The sequence below is a fragment of the Camelus dromedarius genome, chromosome 24 (assembly GCF_036321535.1).
Source record: "Camelus dromedarius isolate mCamDro1 chromosome 24, mCamDro1.pat, whole genome shotgun sequence".
NCBI classification, from domain to species: domain Eukaryota; kingdom Metazoa; phylum Chordata; class Mammalia; order Artiodactyla; family Camelidae; genus Camelus; species Camelus dromedarius.
Genome location: NC_087459.1, coordinates 11,287,699 through 11,305,970, shown reverse-complemented (window position 1 = coordinate 11,305,970; position 18,272 = coordinate 11,287,699). Strand labels below are relative to the sequence as shown.

The 18,272-nt window shown below is 39.9% G+C and overlaps 1 protein-coding gene across 3 annotated transcripts in view; it reads right to left on the bottom strand.

Moving 5' to 3' along the window:
- Nucleotides 1-15,162, bottom strand: part of LOC116151744 (ankyrin repeat domain-containing protein 26-like) — a 64,167-nt gene extending 49,005 nt beyond the window's left edge. For 2 of the 3 annotated variants that reach the window (XM_064478437.1, XM_064478436.1), the window contains exons 1-4: nt 15,002-15,162; nt 5,512-5,617; nt 728-842; nt 392-565 (exon numbers count right to left, since the gene is read on the bottom strand). The gene's annotated coding sequence lies outside the window, so the exon portion shown is untranslated. The remainder of the gene's footprint in view (nt 1-391; nt 566-727; nt 843-5,511; nt 5,618-15,001) is intronic. The other variant, XM_064478435.1, reaches the window with a different exon arrangement.
- Nucleotides 15,163-18,272: the final 3,110 nt, after the last annotated feature.

Sequence of the window (18,272 nt, the reverse complement as noted above, 5' to 3'; positions counted from 1 at the left end):
CTCCCCTGCCCAGGTGCAGTCACCCAGCTCCCCCTGCTGGGTACTGGGTTCCTTCCTCCTCCCACCCATCCCCAGGCAGGCAGCCCGCCCTTGCCATCACTTCACTCCCCGCAAGCCTTCATCTTCTGTAGGCTCTGAGCCTACCACCCACTCCCAGGCACTTCCTAATGGGAAGCTGTTCCTTCTGGGGTACAAGTGTGGCTGGGAGACAGAGCTCTGCCCTTTCTGTGGGCACTACCTCTAGCCTCTGGCCTTGGCTTTGGAGTTGGTTCCATGATAACAGGGCCTGATGTATTGTATTCAGTATACATATTACTATAAATAAAACACCTGTAGCTAGAAAAGACCCTGTATTTCAAATATCTTGTAAATAAAGTCAGTTGAGCTATACCTTGTTTATCGCCTCAATATTTGCATCATAGCGGAGCAGCTCTGCTGCAATTGATGTATTTCCAGCCAAGACGGCGTAATGCAGAGCAGTGTTCTGACAGTCGTCCGCAAGATTTGGGTCAGCACCCCGTTTCAGCAGGATAGTGACACACACTTCTTTCCGGCATTGTACAGCCTGTTGGTATCACACCAAGAAACAGACTGTAAGTGCTAGGCATTCCAAGTTAACATTCCTCAAGTCCCAGCAATTCGTTATATTTAAAACAGATAAATTCATTTTTATTCTAAGTAATTAAATCAAATCCATCTCACGTGGACACGGTTGGCGGCTACACACCTTGATGAGAGCTGTCTTGCCTTCCTTGTCACGAGCATTCAGATCACACCACCACTGTGTAAGGAGATCCACCACTGGTGACTGGCCGCTGGCGCAGGCTAAGTGTAGGGCAGTCCTGCGAACATGAGAGGACTTCTTAGGGAATTAGAGCGTACTACTTCGAAGATACAGTTACTCATGTAATTGTAAACATTCAACAGCATGCTATTCCTACCCCTTTAAAACTAACATTTAGTCTTATCTTAGTTCTTTCTATGGGGAAAGAACAATATTTATTAGCTCTTACTACTCACCACATTAATGGAAGAACTACCTGTTTGAATAGAAAGGGCATGCCGTTGAGATTCAGCTCAACTTGGGCCTCACTTCTACTTTAACACTGTCACTTATTAGCTCTCACTTAGCCTGTCAGTGCCTCAATTTCCTCATCAACAAAATGGGCATGAAGTAGTAGCTATCTTACAGGACCCCACTGTGATGCTTAAATGAAAAGCTATGCAAAATATCAGGCAGTTCCTTGCACAAAATAATAGCTCAATAATTGTTAGGTAATATTATAACTGTTACCGTTACTATTTTACAAAGACAACATTTCAATTAAGTAAAATGATCGTATATCTACTTTACTGCTGCAAGGATGAGAAAGAACACTGTACTTCAATGATTCTAACATGCTCATTGTCTCACACTTCAACATCTCTGACATGGGAAGGCAATTTAAAATTCATGTCTTACAACCATAGTTGGCAGCTCCTCCCAGGCCCGCCCCACCCCGCCCCACCCCGCCGCTGTTACCTGTTCTTCCTGTCTCTGCTGTCTACGACATTTCTCTTATATGTCAGCAGCTCCTCCACTGTACACCTGTCACCTAAATATGCGGCTCTGTGGAACTTCTTCAGCTCTCTCACATCGACATGATACCCAGGCACGGGCTTCTCACGATCCCTGCGTGCTCTCTGATGGGTGCTGAAGCCCACCCAGCTCACTAAGTTAGCGAGTCTCTTCTTCATCTGGCTTATCGCCTTCCAACACCGCTCACTTCCCTCCTGGCCTCTTGCCGCCTCCCGATCTCAGCGCTGGCGCTACAGAAAAGCCACAGAGGTCTCGCTGCCACACCTTGGCTGCAAAGCTCAACGGCTTGGAATGTTTAGTCCGGAACAGTCGTAGCCTAGCAACAGCACTGACCCTCAACTGTCCCTCAACTGTCCCTCCAGAGCCAGTGTCCCCGTGAGTGCGCACAGAGGCCCGGAGGCCCAGTGTGCCCAGTGTGCATGTGGGAGCCTAACGCATTTCAAATCTCTGCAATTGCCTGTGGGCCATTTTGGATCCCCTTCAAATGTTGGTGCTAGGTGGCTGAGTGTTTTGGGACATTTCCAGAAGTGAGGCTTGCCCCTGAGAAAGGCATGTTTGTATGCAACTGTGGTTAGAGTGGGGTGGAACCACAGGATGCTGAAGGCCTAGTCCCCCAGAGAGCTCCCCACCAAAAATCTCTAAATCTCCTTATCCCTCAGTTTATTCCTTTCCCCATCCCTCTGGGCCCCAGCCAGTCTCCAGGGAATTTAGCAGATGCAAACAGCAGAAAGCTGTTTTCATGGTTTCAGACACTGTGGCAATATGTACCATTAAGTACAAACTTCAGAAACCAATACACCTCTCCAGATGAAATGAAAACGTGTTTCCGCATGCCTGCTGACCCTGCTCCGTGGCTCAGCCTTATGTTTACACGCTTTCTTCACTTTATTTTATTTTTTGCTTTTATTTCCACCAATTAAATCTTGAATCAATCCAAGGTTTATTTGGGAGCATGGTATAACATTTGAGAACTTTTTAATCACGTAACTATGGAAACACCACGTCAGTTACTCAGCGAGGCCATGCTGCTGGCTGACCACTTGCAGGAGGGGTGGAAGGCAGGGAAGGCCTCCTCTTCCTGCCTAACTCCATCCTTCCTCCCTCAGCTGGCTAATTATGGCTTCTGGCCCTGCCAGGATCAAAACTGCAGGGGGCGGTAGAGTTCCTAAGTGGCTGACACTCCTGGGAGCTGGTTTTGAGTGGACTGGACCTGGCAAGTGTTTTGAAGCTGACTCTCTCAGGGGCATTTCTGTGCCCACACCTGCCCTCACCTGCAACTCCCCTGACCTAAGTGAATGTGGTGTTACTAATTTACCCTTTTAACCTATCTTTTCTATTAGCATACACTGTTATTTCCCTCATCTTCAAAAACAATGATGCATTCACCCTCCAGCTGCGGCCCCATCTCTCTGCTCTCTGGCACACACGCCTCCTGCCCCTGCAAAGGAGCTGTTCCCATTCGCTTCCTCTGATTTCTCTCATTTTCCATCCAAGCAAGCGTGTCCACTCACTGCGACTGCTCACGACAGGGTCACCCACCACCCACCAGGTGCTGACTGCACGGGGAGCTCTGTCCTCTCCTCGCACGGCCCGGCAGCCACACTTCCCACCGCTGCTCTCCCCAACTTCCTCAAGCCCTTTCCTCACGGGGCTTCCCGGGTCTCAGGCTGCTCTGGTTTCCTCCCACGGCCCTGGCCGGTCTTCTCAGTCCCAGCCCCTGAGTGCTGGCACACAGCACCCCTGAGGCTCAGTCTTCTGGCCTCTACTACTTTCTGCTGCCGCCCCCAACAGCCTTAGGGCTTTATGTATTCTCTACAAGTTGCTAACTTCCAAACTGCCATTTCCAATCCAGACCTCCCTCCTGTATTCCAGACTCAAATACCCACTGCCCCTCAACGTCATCTCTTGGAAGTCTAATAGGACTTCTCCTGGGCCGGCCCTCTCCTGGGCCGGCCCTCTCCTGTACCTGCCCTCTCCTGGGCCTGCCCTCTCATGTTCCTGCCCTACTCTTGGTATACATTTGCTCACTACTCTCAAAATTCTCAAAACTTTCTCTTTAAATTATGGATTATTTTCCTAGTACTTTGACCGCTTTCTTGATAGTGACCCTGTAAAGATAGTTCACACTTCTTAGCTTTTCCATGATATTTAATAACACTGTAGCACATCCCAGTCTTTTGAAAATTATATGTATTTTGCCCTCCTATTCTTCTGTACATTGTGCTGATACTCCAGTCTTGTAGGTAGATTCCCCTTTATTTACTGTTAAAGGAGTAGGTCCTTGTGTTGTCACTACAGCTCTGATAACTGAAACGAGTCAGCTTATGTACATGCTGTGCTGTGCATCATGCTTTAGTGAAAAAATATCTATTCATGGGACATTTATGCTACTCCCAAGTCTTTCCAGGCGATCTGCATTCATCTGATCACTGAACTAGGTTTCTGCCTGCCTATTTCTTCCATGCTCTGGTACTCTGGCTCACCAGCTACATTTTCAGCCAAATTGTGTGTATGATTTTCTTCAGGTTACCAACCTTGGTATTCTCACTTAACCCTTGTCTGTATTTCTTCAAGCTTTGGCTCACATCCAGATCCAGGCAAGCCAGACTTCTTACATACACTTGGTTCCAAAGACCAATAAAGTAAGGCATTTTTGGTGTTGACTGAACACCAGAAAAGTGGTATTTATCTATCCTAAATGAAGGCCACAAAATACGTACACTTGCTTTACTATTTACTAATACGAGGCCTTAAAGGAGTTCTGTAACGTGTCTGATAAGGAGTCAGTTGCTAATCTCATGGTTTGCTGCACAGAATGAATTCTTTTGCTCGTTGCTTTTAAGATTTTCTCCTTGTCTTTCAACTGTCTGTGCTGTCTAGTTGTGAATCTCTTATGTTTGTTCTCTGCAATGTTTGTTGAACTTAGGTGTGCAGATTAACGTTTTCTTTGAATTTAAAAAGTTTTCAGGCATTATGTCTTCTAATTTTTTTTGTATTTCTCTCTCTCTTCTGGTCTGCCAGGTTTGTGTGTGTTGCCATGCTTACTGGTGTACCACAGTTCTACGAGAAACTATCTTAATTTTTTGCTGTCTGTCAGACTGGGTAATCTCTTTTGACCTGTTTTCAACTTTACTAATTGTTCCTTCTGCCACCTCTAATGTGTTGTTGAGTCCCAACAGTGAGTTTTTAATTTTAGTTATTGAATGTTTCAATTTTAAAATCTTCATTTGTTTTCTCTTAATGTAATTTTTACCTCTTGCTGTTATCATTAATTTTTTGAATCACTGTCATCATACTTTCCTTTAAATCTTAAACACAGTTTTCTTTGAATAGAATACTTTGTAATATACTAGTATTATAGTACTTGTATTCTGAGAACATATTTATAACAGAAGCTTTGATTTTCTTCTAAATCCAACAGCTGAGCTCCCTCAAGACAGTTTCTCAAAAACAAACAAATGTTTACTAAAAGTGACTGTTAAAAAGAGAGATGACTAAATGAGCATAAAGTCATCAAAGTGAAGGATTGAGATACAGGAGTAGTGTGTTTGTGGAAAACTTTCTTTTTGATACCAGTTTAGGAATTTTCTCAGCACATTTTATGTAGTCAGTCTTGTGTGTGTGTGTACCTTTAAAAGAAAGAATTAGTGGAAATAGAAAATAATCTCCCGTAATCTTCAATCTTCTTCACAAAACTGTTCCTATGACTTCCTCTACTCTTTTGCTAATAATGTTATGTTCAAATATGATACTAATTTATATATATCCACAGTTTCAGATACCTTAGTTTGGATCAAGAAAATAACAAAATAAGATAAGAACTGAAAATAAGGTGCAAACTGGAAAAGTATAAAATGTATAATATGTAGATATATGAAATCTTTATCTATTACAAATACTTAAGTATAAGCATGTATTTTTTTTTTATTTACCTTATGTGACACCGTCTGCATAATTCAGGAAGTCCACACTTTTCCACAGCGCTTCATTATACGTTGAAGAGAAGCTATGCATTCTATCCTCTAGTCCAATGTATACCTTCAAGCACAAAGTCACAAAGTCCATTCTTAGAATCATTTCTCCCCACCAAGGCCAAAACTTTCATTTGTACCTCAGTTCATCTATTCTTTATAAGTACTCTTCTGTGAATTTATTCATCAATTAATTTCTGATGGGTTAGCCCTATAATTTTTTCCCACTGAATCCAAGCAATAAATACATTCAAATTAAAACATTCTACCACATAAGTCTTATTATATTTTAATATTTAACAATGTTTCTTTAACCTCAACTTATAGGTTAATACTATTACTGTGTATTACCTGAATTTAAAACGATGAACATTTTTGATGTATACTTTACCTGTATCGGTAAACTGAGCTGCAAGTGTAGGGAGGATGGGATAACTTTATGAGCACTGTAGAACTCAATGGCTATGAGTATTTATTATGTTTGGATGTTATATTTAATTTGAAAAACAAACTTAATTCTATTAATAATTTGCATAATTCTTTCCAAGATTTATTTTCGTCAACGTGTATGTGTGTGTATGTATACATATACGTGTATGTGTACGTTTGCTTATGCTTATAGACAGAGATTTATACTCATGTAACTAAGAATAAGCAGGCTTATATATAGGCCTGTAATTCTGAACTTCATCTGACTTGTGTCATTAACATTTCACTTACCACTATTAACCAAAATTTGATTCTTACTTGGTATGTGATTCATATATGCAACACTTAAGTCAAACATTTCTATATTATTGACTATTAGTGTTTTTCCTCCAGAATCTTCATTCTCATAAATAACACTCTGAAGGACATCTCTGAAAACAGACCTAAGCTTGTATGTCTTGATTATTTCCAGCATTACTTCTAGGGAAAAGTCTTGACTGGGCGGTTAAAATGAATTGTTTGTAAGCTAAACAAAGGTTTAAAAGCTAGAATTATTAAAAATAAATTCTAATACATAATTCACATTTGGTCAGGTAATATTTCATACTACCAGAAAAATATTATATAAGGATTTTTATCCTCTCCTGATTTTCCAAGATGTTTGGTTAATACGTAATAAAATGTAAAGACTAAAACAATTTATTTTTTAGATAAAACTAAAAACAGCAAAACAACTCACACTTTACACTTGTATTACCTCTTGCTTTCTCAAATTAATTCTGTATTCTCAAAAGTATGATCATAAAAGATAACAAGTAAAAAATTAAATCTCAGATTATTAATATTGCTTTTCACAAAGGCATTTAAAACTATCTGCTGTTTGCATTTATATTAGGAAACATCCTTTTTAAACATCAGTGAGCATGCTCTCCAAATGCATTTACTTAAGCATTCTTATTAATAGTCCTGGTATTATTTTAATAAGAAGTATCTAATCAAGATATTTTAATCTAAATATTGTAGATAAATCAGAATATATTAATCATTTACATGCAATCAGAACATTAGAATTTTTAAAGCTACATAACTGTTGATTTACTGAGATACGTCAGCCACCAAAAGTAGCAAGTAATGAGAACAAGTAATTTATGCTGGGTAAATTCTAATCAGATTTCTTTAAAAAATTGTGTAGGAAAATGAACATGTACAACTATGATGAACGAATCTCCTCAACTAGAACAGTCCTGGATGTACTTAAAATATTGAGATTTCATCTAAAATAATATTTATAGTCTTTCTTCCAAAAAACACATTTTAACTATTTTGGTCTCATTGCCAAGGGAATAGAAAAGGAACTCACAAAATGAGATTATTTTAATTATCTAATTTTCCTATTAAAATGGCAAGACACATATTGAGTTTAACAGATATCATGAGAGAGTATATTCTTTTTGACTATAAAAAATATTTTTGAGGTCTTTTTTCTTGGTAGTGGGATGTCACTTTGCAGGAGTAATATCTAACTACAGATACATATAGATACAGATACAAATACAGATATATATATGTGTATTCTATTTGCAGAGAATTACTTATCATTAAAAGGTATTTGTGATAAATATCTCCATTTATGAAATGAAAAAGTGATTTAAAAACAGCAAATGTTGACTGAAGGGAAATTATCTTGCAATTTATGACAGCATCTAATTTAAATCCCTACTTTGTGACTTAAATCAACATTGTGAGTTTTAATTAAATTGATACTGAATAATAAATTCTTCAGCATAGTGAGATAAGTGGATTCAAACTTACTATATTTCCTACAAAGCATACATTATTCACTTACGAATACATCTGTGAAAAAATTTTAATGTGATTATTTGGAAACAAAGCCAAAATGAGTATGACTCATATCAAAACATCTGTTTTTAAAACTGTAGTTACCACATGAAATGGTTAAGGGTAGAATTTAAAAGACATGTATTCCATTTTTTTCACTTTTAAAACATTCTTTGATTTAGAAGGTGGGGTAAAAGGAATCAGAATATTTGTGAAAATAATTATAGTGCATACACGTATTGAAAGGTAGTATGTGTAATGAAGCTGCGGTATCTTTTTATTCAATGGGAACACGAGAGGAAAGGAGAAAGGAGGAGACAAGGGTCGGGTCAAAAGACGACGGACCGGCGGCGGCGGCAGCAGAGCGAGCTCCGGGGGCAAAGGGCGGGGAGGGTGGGCGTGTGCAGGGGCGAAGCGAGGGGTGACCGGGACGTCGGGCTGAAAGGTCTCGGTTGGTTCCCGTTGCCCCTTCCCGCGGCTGAGCCTTGGGAGCCACGGTGATCTCGGGCGTCTCCGGAGCGGCCGCCGCTACCGTCTCTCCAGGCTGAGCGGCGCGGCAGAGCGAGCGGGGAGGCGGCGGCTGCAGCCGCGGGCACAGCAGCCGCCACGTCGCACACGCGCGGAGAGCGGAGGTCCACACCCTGACGACGATCGGCAGTGCGAAGACCCAGGCCCCGGGCACGTCTCCTCCACTTCCGTGGAGGAGCTCAAGGGGATGTCGCTACTGGACCCGGCAGAGTCCAATGGATCACTGCTTTTGGAATCAAAGATAAACCCAAACACTGCACATCAGAGACAACAGGATCCATTAACTGTTTGGTCAGAAGCTGAAAACTATGATCTGGCAATAAGTTTTCAGGAAAAAGCGGGCTGTGATGAGATCTCGGAAAAAAATTTGTCAGGTTCAAGGTAAGAATCAACCAGTGAAGCCACACAGGACCTCACTGATGAACCAGAAGAATGATTTGAAGAAATGCCTGAAACAAGTCATCTGATTGACCTGCCCACACGTGAACTCAAATAAACTTGAAGAGATTGCTGACTTAGTGACCTCAGTTCTCTCCTCACATATCCATAGGGAAAAGCTGGATCTGGTCTTGGAAAATGAAGGCTATATTAAACAACTACTGTTCCAAGCTTGTGAGAACCTAGAAAACACTGAAGGCTTACACCATTTGTATTAAATTACTAGAGGAAACCTACTCCTAAATAAAGCAACTCTGTTTGCGGTAATGTTCTCTGACGAGTGTACCGTGGATGTCGTGGGATGCCTTGAATATGACCCTGCTTTGGCTCAGAGAAAAAGGCACAGAGAATTCTTGACCAAAACTGCAAAGTTTAAGGAAGTTATTCCAATAACACATTCTGAACTAAGGCATAAAATGCATCAGACTTACAGGGTACAGTACATAAGTGAGAAACTACTTGTTTTATGAGGTCAAACAGAATCTTGATACAAAATCCTGACATTAACTTTGTAAGAAAGGAAAGTAATAAGCTAGCTTTAAGTGTAAAATAAAATTTTAAATGTACTAAAGGTATAATACCTCAAAACCAAGTTGACATATTCAAGAAATGAAAGGTAATTTACTATAGTATTAGGATAAAGAAGAAACACATTCCTCAGAGATACATGTAAGTTATTTTTAAAATTGAACACCTTTCATGTTATACCAAAAAGGGAAATATAGAGGATTTTGCTTATATAATTAGTGTTAAATATAAAAAACTTAGAGCAAGCATCATACTTTATGGTAAAATGTTGAAAGCTTTATCTTTGAGATGATGTACCATTCAAGGATCCATATAACTATTTCTCATTAAAAATTTAAAAGTAGTCACAATCTGTATAGCATAAAAGATACAAGAAAGAATGTGTAAGGAATAAAAAGGGAGAAAAAAACTTTACTACTTAGAGATGTTCTCAGCTTGAAGGTAGAAATACCCCTTCAAAAACTCTGTACAAAAATTATTGTAATTAATAAGTTTAGCAAAATTAAAGTGAAAATTAGGATAAAAGCTGCATTTCTAAATGAAGGAATAAGCAGGATAAAAGAATCTTTGAAAAGTTCCATTTAAGACAAGATATAAAATTATCAGATATATAAGAACAATTGTAAAAACATATTTTAAATATATTTGAACAAAAACAGTACAGATCCAAGGTCAGCCAAATGGCACTGAACAAATAACAATTTATGGCCCAAAACAGCTTTCTGAGAGCTCTAGAAAATGGTTAGGAACACCCCACAAAGAAGCAGCTGCATTCAAACCGGCAGGAAATTTGTGGCATTCTGCTCACCCTTGCCCCACCTCCTTCATGTTACATCTCTGTGCGATCTGGAGGAAACAGCTCAATTCTCAGCTCCTACCTTGGACAGAAAGACAAGGATGAAACCTTCTTGTCACATTCTAGGGGTTGGTTGAGGGGGTTATTTCTGTCTTGCTTGACTAAGAACAGTGATGAGAGTGGTGGCAGAGTTTAGATATCAGACTGGAGGCTGCTGAAAACAGTGGAGGGTACTGTGACATGCTGGAGATACATGTAGTCTGCAGTCCCACTGGAACCTTGGGGCATGAGCTTATGGGCAGAGAAATAAAATAGAAATCTAAGATGACCGGGAGAAATCAGGGATGACACCCTTAAAAGCAGCTGTATAGATGGGGAAATTTAAAAAAAAAAAGCACATGCAAAGGCCCAGAGAAGATGCATCATTCCTGGAAAACATATGAAAGGACCTGGAGCCTTTAAACTGAGCTGATTAGTGAAGGTCTTCCTCTACACAGAGCTATTCCATAAAAACTGGAGAAATGGCTGCTTTTTCAAATTCCCAAATCTCAGTAAAAATCACAGGTACATAAAGAAACAGGGAAACAGCCCATTCAAAGGAACAAAATAAATATCCAGAAACTAACCCTAGAGCAATTCAGACTTCTAACCAACTAGACAAAGACTTGAAAACACCGCCTTAAGTTTACTCAAAAACCAAAAGAAAAATGTAGACAGACAAATAAGCAAAATTAGGAAATGATTTATGAACAAAATGAGAATATCCTAAAGAGATGCAAATAATAAGAGAAAAACTCTGGAGCTGTAAAAATACAATAAACGAATTGAAAAATGTATTAAAGGTGTTCAACATCAGACTTCATCAAATAGAAGAGAAAACAGTGGATTTGGAGAGAGATCGTTTGAAATTATCAACTCAGAGGAGCAAAAAATAATAATAAAGAAAAATGAAAAGAGCCTAAGGGATTTATGGGACACTATCAAATGGAACAATATACATAGTATGGGAAACCCAAAAAGGGAAGACGAAGAGAGAAAAAGGAGCAGAGAGCTTATCTGAAGAATTGAACAGTTAAAAGTGGTCAAGTTGGTAAATGTGATTTATCACACAATGAAATTAGGAAAAAAATGAACAGATACCTGTTATATAAAGCAACATGAATGAATTTCACAAAAGTATTATTTAGTAAATGAAAGCATAGCCAAGACATGGAAACAGCCTAAATGTCCATCAACAGATGACTCGATAAAGAAGATGTGGTATATTTATACAATGGAATGCTATTCAGCCATAAAAAAAAAAAAAAAAAAAAAAAACATAACGCCATTTACAGCAACATGGGTGTTCCTGGAGAATGTCATTCTGAGTGAAGTAAGCCAGAAAGACAAAGAAAAATACCATATGAGATCACTCATACGTGGAATCTAAAAATAAAACAAACAAACATAAATACAAAACAGAAACAGACTCATAGACATAGAATACAAACTTGTGGTTGCCAGGGGGACGGAGGGTGGGAAGGGACAGACTGAGATTTCAAAACGTAGAACTGATAAATAAGATTGTACTGTGTAGCACAGGGAAATATATACAGAATCATGTGGTGGCTCACAGTGAAAGAGAATGTGACAATGAATGTATGTATGTTCATGTATATTCAAATTCTACACTGGAATTTGACACAACATTGTAAAATGACTATAACTCAATAAAAAATGTTTAAATAAAAAAAGTACATGAAAGCAAGATATTAAGAACATATACTTTCAGACTCCATTTATATAATGCTCAAATTTGATAATTTAAACTATCGTATTTAAGAATTCTTGATTCGGCAAAACAATAAAGGAATGTTAAGGAAGCGATTACTATATAACTCCTCCTTATGATTACCTCTTGGGTGGAAAGAGAATAGTTACGAGGGATCATGAGAGGATCTTCATGGATGCTGGAAATGCAACTGCTACTTATTTTTTATCTGAGTGATACACTGCTGATTGATTTTTAATTTATTGCTCAGCAGTTTCTATTTTGCAGTACTCTGTGTATGTGTGTCTGTCCTGGATAGTCTCTGGGCAGTTCACCATCACTTTATTCTCTTCTAAATTTTGTCAGTGAGAAGTGGCATCACAAAACGTGTCTCTCAGGAGGGAAGAAGGGGTTCCTGAGGCAGTTACAGATATGAATTGCAGAGCTCGCTACCTAGAAAACTGCTCACTTTTGTGGCCCAAACAAGGAAATTTGTGAGGACTGCCTACATATTCTTATAAATTGCAGCAACTTTCTACAGATTTGTTGAGAAAATCTGTCTTCGTTCTGCTGGCTACTCTGACCTTTGCTATTCGTAGAATATATGGAGAGGCTTCTGAATTCTAAAAGAAACCTTGATCCTATATCTGTATTTGTATCTAGAACTACATCTGTATCCATATTTATCTACATAGATCATGGTTACATATGAGTTATATTTCACATTAAAACAAGTTGAAATGTTTGGAGGATGCTGTTAATACTGTGTTGTATATTTGAAATTTGCTAGGAGAGCATATCTTAAAGTTCTCATCACAAGAAAAAAATCTGTAACTATGTGAGATGATGGAAGGTAACAAAACAAACTGTGGTAATCATCCAGCAATATATACATATATCAAGTTATTCTGCTATGCACCTTAAATTTATAGTGTTATATACCAATTATATCCGGATAAAACTAGAAAAAAGTGAGAAAATACTACCATGATTTTTCTAACACCCAACCACCTTAATTCATTTTGATCACCTTGTTCCACATGGTGGGCACTTGTAAAATATTGTCACTTCCCAAAATACAAAGTACTCTGAAACTCATTAATTTAAACCACAAAGGTATATAATCTGGTCTTAGAAAACCACCATGAGAAAGGACATCTACTCTGTTATTTCTGCTGCGAGACTATATAGCTCAGAGAGATGCATTTTGGAAGTCTTCTTTATATTAACAGTGGCAAGGGCTATTACTGCAGGCAGGGGCTGTTACTGTAGGACAACTGAAACAGCAGGAATCAAATCTTCACTCAGTGCTTGATATGCAAGCCAGGTACACGGTGCAAGGTTATGTAGGTGTTCTTTCTGGCTTCTGAAAACTATTTCAGAGGTTGTTCTCTCTTGCTGGTATGTTACAGCTTGAGAATCTGCTGTCTTAGTACTTTTCACACCAAACAAAGCCAACATTACAAGGAATGGAACACAACTTTCATCAATAGTTAGGATGAGTTTAAATTCTAATCTACTAGGCATTTGCTATACACACACACACACACACACACACACACACACACACAATAGGTTACCATTGAAAATAGAATAATTGGTTCCTTTTTCCCTCATTTTAGACTTTCAAACAGTAACTAATAAAGACATAGTTGTAAGATCATTAAACAAGATTACAAACCAAAGAGCCTGAGAGTTAAAGCTATTTAATAAATAAAAATACACAACAGGAGTTGAAATAAAAATTCAACTCAAAAGATATTTAATCTCAGATACTTTCATTTTATAAAACGAATTAATCAAGTTGATGTCCTTTTTTAATACTGTGGGACTAAATTTCCTGCTTTATTACAGCCCTGGGAATGAGAATCTTAAACCTTTCATTAACTTCTAGTAGAAAGTACATTCAATCAAAAATTTGTATGTTTCTATGTGATACATATGGTGACATTCTAAAAATTTTACTGATCAAATACCAAAGTTGTATATGAATATATTTAACATACATGCATAAAATCTCAAAATACTTTATTCATTTCAGGTTAGAAAGATGGGAGGATACAAGAGAAAAAAGTATTTGAATTCTGAATATCAGAAGTAGTTACTAGTAATCATTTTTAAGTTTCTATTTTAGTAACACAAACATTTGCTTTAGAGCCTTTTCGGTTATACTTAAAAATTCTAATCCCATTTAATTTTTATTATAAAGCCCCTTGAATTATAACCAAAACTAGCAACCCATTTCAATTCACGCTCCCTTCCCAAACTTCTCAGATGAAGAAACAAAAATAATTAACAGAACCCACTAGCATTTACTTCCGGGATAACTTGAGTTTTTTTTTCTTTTGAAATGTATTTTTCACGAGTTTTACAAAGCCTTGTGAAGTGGCTGTCATTTGAACTGTTTCTTTATCCTTCGGTATCAGTGCCCGGAGAGAGAGCTTCAAAAATAATAGAAAATAAAAGATTCAGCAAAGATTTGATATTTTTAAATACTCTGTCAGTTCTATCAAGGCTACAAATTATAGTTCCAATAACCAATCACTGTCTTCTACTCTCATAAATGTCCTCAAATATTGAGATACTGAACATAAATTTAAAATTTCCAGTTGTATTTTAAATTTTTTTCGTCTTTAGTTTTTATGGACTGTGCCATCCTTTTGCTGTCTTGTGTGGCAGCTAGCAACATTTTAGGATTTTGTAATTATTTGTTGAAATTATATATACATATATTTCATGAAAAGAGACATGTTCCATCATCAATAGCGCTTATAAAGAACGTGCTACGTTTCAGTGAGGAAACAATGGTAAATATATTGTAACGTTGTGCTATGTCTTCACCCTCAATTTGATAAATTTATCTCAGGGAATGAGCACCTGAGAGCGCCTGAGGGTCCCGCTGTGTTGGGGCGTGTCTCACCGGGGACGCCCCTCTTTCCAGCCTCCTACCTCCTTTCCAGTCACCACCTCGAGGACAGCCTTCTGGGCCCTTCTCTGTCTCCGGCACCAGCCAGCCAGCTCTTTCGTGCCAAGCGGCCCTGAGCTCCCGGCCTCGGCGGGACGACCTCGCGCGCGGAGGCCGCCCGCGCGCGGAGGCCGCCCACCCGGCTGGTCACGGGCGCCCGTGGGTCCCCCGCACTCACCTCGCCTGGCTCTGTCTCCACCGTGACCCGACCCCGGGGAGCTGGCTGAGTCTCAGGGTGAAAACGCCAGCGCAGCGAGGCGGCCTGCCTTCTTCCAGAAAGTACGGTACGGAAGCCGTCCCACGACAAACGGACGACAACCCTGGACGCCGCGGAAGCCCCCACGGCCCTTTCGGAGCCGCCCGGCCCCGCCCCCTCCCAGCGGCTCTAAGGGAGCCGCCCGGCCCCGGCCCCGCCCCCTCCTCCTCCCCAACAGCCATGCGTGAGCCGCCCGGCCCCGCCCCCTCCCGCGGCTTCCCGGGGCGGGTGCCCGGCCCCGCCCCCTCCCGCGGCTTCCCGGGGCGGGTGCCCGGCCCCGCCCGCTCCCGCGGCTTCCCGGGGCGGGTGCCCGGCCCCGCCCCCTCCCGCGGCTTCCCGGGGCGGGTGCCCGGCCCCGCCCCCTCCCGCGGCCGCCTAGGCGAGTCGGTGGAGGGCATCCTCAAGGTGGGCAACCATCTGAGTAATTTCTCAGTCAGCTGACCCCAGGGTGGGCAGGGCGAGTATCTCTTCCAAAGCCTCATCCTGGAGCTGCACTGGAGCCTCGGGAGCTCCGGGGCCTTTGAGGGGCGCCTCTGCGTTCCCCTGGTGTCAGGGCTTCTTGCTTGAGCCTTTCTGCCTGCAGCCACCAGGCAGCTTTAACCATCCTGGAGCCCCGCCCAAGCCACGGCCCAAGTGGAAACAATAAAGCTTCTGCAGCAAAGTTAAATAAAGCAAAATAAACAAATAAAAAGGCTTTAGAAAGGGTCCGTTTGTCTTTCAAAAAAACCTTTTTATTCTCCCCTAGATTTCCCACATCCCCCTATTCCCTTCCCCTATTAAGGTGGTATATAAGCTCTCAAATCTCGCCCCTTTTGGGGGAGTACTTTTCTTTTTTTCCTGTGAAACTCCTTGTGTATGTGTATGTGTATGTGTATGTATGAGTATTTAAAACAATAAATTTGTGAATCTAGTCTCCTGTTAATTTGCTTTGTTGCTTATTTCATAGAGTCAGCTTTTGAACTGAAGTGTAGCAGAGAGTGTGCCACCCCCAGATGTATGATTTGGGCATACGAATTCTTTTGAGCTGAGGATACAAGGAAAGCTCCCACCTTCCCCTATTTGCTTGAAAGCAGGACATACATTTTCACAGCCATTCCTTCTCCCATTTCTACCAAAAAGGACAGAAGTTAATCACACCATTAGACACCCCATTTTCCCATAAGGGGAAAAAGACTTCTTCTATCCCTCTGGGCTCTACAGGGAAGGACAAGTAATTTTCTTTCTACCCTTCTGAGTTTTGGGACCAGAGCAATCTGCATAACAAACTTTACTTAACAGCCTTTATTTCAACCCCTGGAGGCCTGAACCTTCTTTCTGCTGTCCTGTCATTTCTCCACAAATTTACTCTCTTTGAATTACTCATTTTCCCTTGGGTATCTCCCATATACATGAGGTGTACATGTTAATAAACTTCTGCTTGTCTTTCTCTTGGAAACCTGTCTTTATTACAGTGGTCTCAGCCCAAAACTCAGAAGGGTAGAAAGAAAATTATTTGTCCTCCCCTGTAGAACCCAAGAGGGTAGAGGAAAAGTCTTTTTCCCCTTATACTTTCTGTGCATAAAGAGAGAAAAACTAAGTGTAAGGCGTAGGAACAAAGTGAACGGTGTCTGAAACGTGAGCACAATTTCCTTACAGGTGAAGGAATAACGAATCTCAAAATGTGGTTTAATGACATACAATTCTTTAAACTGGTGACACTTATTACTGTTTTAGGACTGCAATGTTTATATTTAATCATTACAGTGTCTGCAAATGTTCCATGAAATATTTAGTTGAGATGTGATCTTCAAATTGTGTTTGTTGTGGAACTTCTTTCATTTTTGAACTCACACAGTAATATCCTAAAATGTTTTACCTTTTTCATAATTAACAAGTGGCCAACTTGGACTTAAATGACTTTTTCTTACTACATTTGTTGCTCTTTTCTTGTATGTGGTTCAAAAAAGCCTCTTTTTCGGAAACATAGAGTAGACTCTGGAACATATGTTATTTGATTATTAGAGTTAAACAGAAATAGCTACCTAGAAGTAAACTTGGGGTAGATAGTTTCTTTTGTAAGTCTAATGCTTGCCTACAATCACCCAATTCTTAGTGCTTTTTGATTTCAATTTTTAAGTGTTACACATTTTAAACTTTAAAAAGAAGCTGAAACAATACCCAAAGAAAATTTCAAATTTCAAGTTAAAGAAGTTTCCAAAATAGAAGCACTACTTTTCATAATCATTCTCTGTTGTGCTCTATAAAGTATGAAATGATAGGTTCCCCGTGTGACTGGCCCACAGAAGAACACGTCATTCCTGTGATTTGCTGCAATGGTATTTGCACAACATGCTGCTAGGTGAGAAGCATATAGTTTAATGGATGGCCTGGTACACCGTCATTGCTAATAGCTTCGATTTTGACACCAGAATGAAAGAGAGCCTATAGACCCAGAAATTTGGTGAACTTCCATGCTTCTCTTCATGTTCGTAGTTTTAATTTTTGACCCTTAAACTTTAATTTACACACACTAGAAATATTTATTTTTTCTAAGTTTTTGATTAAATCTGATGGTGAAGTTGAACCAGATAACATTTAAAAGCCATGTCATAAAAGAAAAAAGAAGATTTCATTTTCTATAGTGTGACTAGGAGAATGCTTAGACGTCCATGTCCTGGCAAAATGATGAAAACATAGATCTAACCTGAAATGACCACATATGCACTTGCCATATTCTCACTTTCAATGAAGAAATACATGATTTCCCTTATTTTATAAATGGGATGGGTTCATTAATAACTTCTAGAACATGTCGCTTTGAAGTTTTAGGCAAGAAATGTAGTGGAATTCAAGCCCCAAATAGTTACCAGCCTCCAAACATTTAGACACAAAGTTCAATTTTTAAAATTATCACAGAGAACTACATTATAAAATATACATAGATGATGGGGGCTTGGGAAATTATGCGGGCTTGGGGTGACAATGTGCCTTTTGGGAGATTTTGGCTTGGGGAGATGATTGGGCTTGGGGAGATGATGCAGGCTTGGGGAGATTATGTGGGCTTGGCGAGATGATGCGGGCTTTGGTACATGATGTAGGCTTGGGGAGATGATGCATGCTTGGGGTAATTATTTGCCTTGGGGAGATGATGTGGGTTTAGGGAGATGATTGCGCTTCGGGAGATGATGTGGGCTTGGGGAGATGATTGGGCTTA